We start from the raw sequence: 6633 nt of genomic DNA on the forward strand, positions 1-6633 counted from the left end.
CCCAAATCCACAGAGGTAATCGACGACGGCATAACTGCTCCGGTGAGCGTCGAACCCGAGGAAGAGCTCCCCAAATCCACAGAGGTAATCGACGACGGCATAACTGCTCCGGTGAGCGTCGAACCCAAGGAAGAGCTCCCTAAATCCACAGAGGTAATCGACGACGGCATAACTGCACCGGTGAGCGTCGAACCCGAGGAAGAGCTCCCCAAATCTACAGAGGTAATCGACGACGGCATAACTGCTCCGGTGAGCGTTGAACCCGAGGAAGAACTCCAACTGTGCATAACAAATGCACCTGGGGAGCCAATTCGACTAAAGGAGGAGCGAGTGCTTGCTCAAATCGGTGAAAGAGGCGAGCAGCAAGAGCACCGGCGATGGGTCCTCGACACGGGGGCAACAAACCATATGACCGGGGCCAAGTCTGTGTTCTCCGAGCTTGACTCGGGGATTCGCGGGACGGTGAAATTTGGCGATGGCTCCGTCGTCGAGATCGAAGGGCACGGCACCATCCTATTCGTCGACAAGGGAGGCAATCATCACAAGCTGACCGGCGTCTACTTCATCCCAAGACTCAAGGCTAATATTGTGAGCCTGGGTCAACTCGATAAGGCCGGCTGCCGCATTTCCATCAAACGCGGGCTACTTAGGATCCGCGATGATCGACGACGATTGCTCACGCAAGTTCGATGCACGAAAAACTGCCTTTACATCCTAAAGCTAGAGATAGAGCAACCGGTCAACCTCTCGTCCAGGTACCAGAAGATGGAAGACCTATTAGGAAGAGGTGAACCACCTGGACTGGCGGCGCGCCAACTCGAAGAAGAGGCGGCCGAACAAGATGTGGAGTCTGGAGGACATGCCGCCAGGGACACCGAGCAACCGGTCAATCTCTCGACCAGGTACAGGAAGATGGAAAACCTATTAGGGAGAGGTGAACCACCTGGACTGGCGGCGCGCCAACTCGAAGAAGAGGCGGCCGAACAAGACGTGGAGTCTGGAGGACATGCCGCCAGGGACACCGAGCCATAGGGCTCAAAACGGAGTTCAAACGAAACGAAATAAGGCAGATATAACACAGGTTTTAGGAGGAGATTGTTAGATAAAACCTTTGTTTTTTCCTTATTTAGATTCACACGTTTACATTTAATTTCCCTTTGACCATTTGACAAACACGTCGAATGGATTAGCGAATTCTTAGACGTCAATTTTCTAGGAAGTGGCACAGATTCAGTTGGCCACTCTCCACCCATTTTTAGGATAGGTTGTATTTAAATAGGAAATCTGTTTACAAGATTTCACATCCGGATTTTGAAGAGCAGTCAAACTTTCAGTCCTTCTCTCTCTTATTTTACGCATTTTATCTTTCTTCCAACAACCTCCTGTCGACAATATCCTCTCGGTGTTTTCCCTGGCCGATTATCGAAATCCAACAAGCAACCACATGTCAGGAGGAAGGAGGGTGTTTCGTGAGCTCGACACATCTGTTGTTGGAAAGGTACGCTTCGGTGATAACTCTGTAATAGACATTTGTGGTCGAGGAATAGTGCTCTTCAAATGCAAAACGAATGAGCACTTGATCTTATCGCAAGTCTATTACGTACCTAAACTCAAGAGCAATATTATAAGCTTGGGACAACTAGATGAGAGTGGAAATAAAATTGTCATAGAGAACAGTGTGATGAAGATATCTGACAGAGCTAGGAGCCTGATTATTATGGTGACCAGACAATCCAACAGATTGTATGTAGTAAAGTTGAAGCTTACGGAACAGGTGTGTTTAATGACAAATATCAGTAACAGTGGTTGGCTCTGGCACGCGAGGTATGGACACCTAAATTTTCACTCTTTAAAGCAATTAAATGACAAGAGAATGGTTGAAGGGTTACCGAGAATCACCCAGGTCAATCAATTATGCGATGGGTGTTTAATTGGAAAGCAGCATAGGACTCCTTTTCCCCGAACAACAACATATCGTGCGAAGGAGTCATTGGATCTTGTCCATGGAGATCTATGTGGACCTATTTCGCCAATGACGTATGGAGGTAACAAATATTTTATGTTACTAGTGGATGATTGTTCACGATTTATGTGGGTGTTTATGTTGAAAAACAAGAATGAAACATTGTTGGTGTTTAAAAAATTCAATATCAGTGTGGAGGTAGAGAAAGGCAGGAAGATTAAGAGCTTTAGAACGGACCGTGGAGGAGAGTTTGTATCTACTGCTTTTAAAGACTATTGCGAGAATGAAGGCATGAAGAGACTTCTTACTGCACCATTTTCACCACAGCAAAATGGCGTAGTAGAAAGGCGTAATCGAACGGTGGTAGAGATGACCAGATGTATGTTAAAGAGCAAAGAGATGCCTGCAAAATTTTGGGGAGAGGCTATCAAAACTGCCGTGTATATTCTGAACAGATCGCCAACAAAAGGAGTTGCAGATGGTACACCGTATCAAGCTTGGTTTGACAAGATACGAAAGGTTCATCACTTTAAAATCTTCGGGTGTTTTGCTCATGCCAAGAATACATATTCACACCTTCCTAAACTTGCTGATAGGAGTGTGAAGACAATTATGTTAGGATATGAAGATGGAACCTAAGCTTACCGACTATTGGATCCACAAAAGAATAGAATTATGGTGAGCAGGGATGTGGTGTTCGAAGAGGAGAAAAAGTGGTGTTGGGAAGAAATCACAAACGGTGATGATGAACAAAGAGGAACTTTCACCGTTCAAATTTCAAAAAAACAGAGTAAAACAGAGGAGAGGAATATTGAAAATATCGAAGTTGATCCAGACGAAAGACAAAGGGAAAATTCGTCCTCAACTTTGTCAACGTCGGACAGTACCTCAAATGCATCATCGTCAAGCTCATCAACGCCGAAAAAATTCAGGTTTCTAGAAGATATTTATAGAGAACTGAACGAAGCAGAGGAGGAAGCAATGGACCTTTGTTTTCTTTCTATAGAGGAGCCAACCTCATATGAGGAAGCTGCTAAGAATGAAAACAGGAGGAATGCCATGATGTCTAAAATTCTCTCCATCGAAAAGAACAGAACGTGGGAACTCACAGATTTGAACTCCGATCTTTGAGCGTAGTTCTTCAAATTTCACCCGCGCCAGGGACTTGGTGAAAATGTCTCCAAGTTGTTCCTCTGTTCGGATGAAATCAATCTTGATGAGCCCTCGATCTGCACATTCTCGAATGTAGTAGAATCTGATTTCTATGTGCTTGCTCCGGTAGTGCAAAACTAGATTTTTGATTAGGTAGATCGTAGCTTTGTTGTCTACGTATAGTATTGTTGGATCGCTTTCTCTCCCGATGAGTTCTTCCATTAGTCGCGCAAGCCAGATCCCTTGTGTTACTGCTATCGAAGCGGCGATGTATTCTGCTTCGCAGGAAGACAAAACAACTACCTTCTGTTTTGTTGATTGCCAGCAGATCGCGCCGCCTGAGAGAAAGTAGATCATTCCGCTAGTGCTCTTACGATCATCAACGTCACCGGCCATGTCACTATCACTATAGCCGACCAGCTTGAGTTTCTCCTTTTCGCTCCCTGTGCAGTATCTTACACCCCAGCCTCTGGTTCCGGCTACATAGCGCAGGATGCGCTTGACAGCCACTAGATGCTCCTCCCTAGGTGCTTCCATAAACTTGCTCACATATCCGACAGAATAAGCAAGATCAGGATGAGAGTTTACCAAATAGCGCAGACTCCCAACAATGCTGCGGTAATTGGTGGAGTCGACTGTCGATGTAGTGCCGGCCTTCCTTAGTTGGAGTCGGACCTCCATTGGCGTCCTTGTAGGATTACTGTCCACAAGTCCAGTTGTGTCCAGCAGCTTCTTTGCGTATGCACTTTGGCAGATGGAGATGCCGGTAGAATTTTGTTGCACTTCGATGTCGAGGTAGTAGCTGAGCACGCTGAGATCGCTCATCTCGAAGTTTTTCGACATCTCCTTCTTGAACCTTCCGAGGACTTCCACGTCGCCTCTAGTGATTATGAGGTCGTCGAAGTACACTCCCACGATCAGTCGCTTCTTTCCATGGCCGTGCGTGTACATGCCATGCTCAGAGGCACAATGTTTGAATTTCAGTGACAGTAGGGTACTGTCGAGCTTTGCGTTCCAGGCTCGTGGGGCTTGTCGAAGCCCGTAGAGTGCCTTGTGCAGGCGTAGTACCTTATTGGGGTTGTCGTTGTCCAAGAAGCCAGGTGGTTGTCGGACATAGACGGTCTCCTTCAACTCTCCATTAAGAAAAGCAGACTTTATGTCCATATGGTGAACCTTCCAAGAGTAATGTGCCGCAATTGCTAGCAAGAAACGAACGGATTCTAACCTTGCCACTGGCGCAAATACCTCTTCGAAGTCCACTTCTTGCTTCTGGACGTAGCCCTTCGCCACCAGACGGGCCTTGTGCTTCACAACTTCTCCTTTTTCGTTGCACTTCAGTTTGAAGACCCATTTGAGCCCTATGGCTCGGTGTCCCGGCGACATATCCTCCAGACTCCACGTCTGGTTCTCGGTGATGGATGTCATCTCCTCCTACATTGCCTTCAGCCAGCACGGGTTCTTTTCTGCTTCGACGAAGGTGTTCGGTTCATCTGCACTGATGGCAAGTAGTTCGGCCACTTCTTCGAGCTCGCGCGCTGCCAGTCCAAGGGGTGCACTTGCTGGCGGCGGTGATGGCTCCTGATGTTGGGCTCCTCCTTCTTCCGGCTCGGTGATGAGGTACTCCACCGTGAATTGATTTGGATGGATTATGGTCTACCTCGATCACGTCATTCCACTGCCAAAAGGTGCTTTCGTCGAAGACGATGTCGCGAGACACGTGAGCTCGCCCCCTATAGGATCATAGAGTCTGTACGCCTTGCTCCCGGGTTCATAGCTGATGAAGACGACCTTCAGCCCCCTGGGATCGAGCTTGGCGAGGTGGGGACGTGTTACCTTCATGTATGCGACATAGCTGAACACGCAGAAATGATGTATCGCTGGTTTTTTGTTGTACCAAGCCTCATATGGCGTCTTCCCGTCGAGGCTTCGGGTTGACCGATTGAGGAGATAGACGGTCGTTATTACTGCCTCTCCCCAGAATCTCCCAGGCATCCTGGCCGTCACCAACAATGACCTCGCTGTCCCGACGATGGTCTGATTTCGACGCTCCATCACTCCGTTCTGTTGGGGGGAGTAGGGCGTCGTTAGATGTCGTTGTATGCCGATCTCGTCGTAGTACTTATCGAAACTTGCCGAGGTGAATTCTCTGCCTCGGTCTATGTGCAGCACTCACATCTTCTTCTCACATTCGGCCTTCGCTCGCTCTTTAATGCGCTTAACCGCCTCTGCCGCCTCACTTTTCACTTGCAGCAGGGTCAGCCACATGGAGCGGCTTTTGTCATCAACTAACAGGAGAAAGAGACTCTTACCGCCTGGGGTCGCCGGCTTGATGGGCCCGCAGATATCGCCGTGTACAAGCTCCAACGGCTCATCAGCTCGGTAGGATGTTCGAGACGGAAAGGGTGTGCGCCTCTGTTTGCCGATGAGGCACCCGTCGCACAGCTTGTTCACACCTTTAATTGCTGGCAAACCGTGCACCAACTCCTCCTTCTGTAGCTTTTCTAGAGTAGGAAAGTTTAAGTGCCCGTACCTTGCGTGCCACCTCCAAGATGTCCAAGATACCTCTTCGGTCTTGGCCGAGAGGCTGACGGGTTGCTCTATCTCTAACTCCAGGATGTAAAGACGGTTTGTCGTGCGCCTTGCTGTCAGGATCGCACAACAACGCACACGCTCGATCTAGATGAACACAAAGAAAAGGATAGAGAAAAGTTGCAAGGAGAACTCTGGCTAAAAGGATTTTGTATTGATGACTTCAGGTATGTACAACAAGGAAGAGTACAGAGAATAGAAAGTACATTTTCAAAGCTCTACCGGACCCAGATATATATATGGTATAGTTTACTATATATAGCTTTACCAGATTTAGCCATCTACTATATATAGCTATTTACCATATATAGCTTTACCGGATATAGCTTTACCGGATATAGCTTTACCATATATAGCTTTACTATATATNGCTTTACCGGATATAGCTTTACCGGATATAGCTTTACCATATATAGCTTTACTATATATAGCTTTACTAAATATAGCTTTACCGGATATAACCGTTGACCAAGCTATAAATAAGTATCAGGCTCCATAGCCTAACAATTCTCCCACTTGGAGACTGATCTAGTCAACCAAGAATTTCTCTCTCAAACAACCATGAGCATCTTCACTGCACCATACCAATTGAGGTTTTGCATAACCTCAATATTCCAACATCAACACATTTTGTCAACATGTTTGCTGGATTCTTTGCACCCTCTATCTTTTCAAAACACATCACCATCTTCAACTAACCTCCGAGTGAAATGGTATCGCCTTCTGTGTTTTGAATGATAGACCGGGTTTCTCGCCAACAGCATGAGTCTCAGGAGTTTCTTGAGTATCTGGTACAATATCACTATGTGAATCTTTCAGCAACTCAACCTCAACTCCCACTTGCTTCACCTCTGGTTTCTCAGCAAGAGTCTCAGGAGTTTCTTGAGTATCCGCTACAACATCACTCTGTGAATCTTTGAGCAACTCAA

This window comes from Cucurbita moschata, unplaced genomic scaffold (assembly GCF_002738365.1).
Source record: "Cucurbita moschata cultivar Rifu unplaced genomic scaffold, Cmos_1.0 Cmo_Scf00049, whole genome shotgun sequence".
NCBI classification, from domain to species: domain Eukaryota; kingdom Viridiplantae; phylum Streptophyta; class Magnoliopsida; order Cucurbitales; family Cucurbitaceae; genus Cucurbita; species Cucurbita moschata.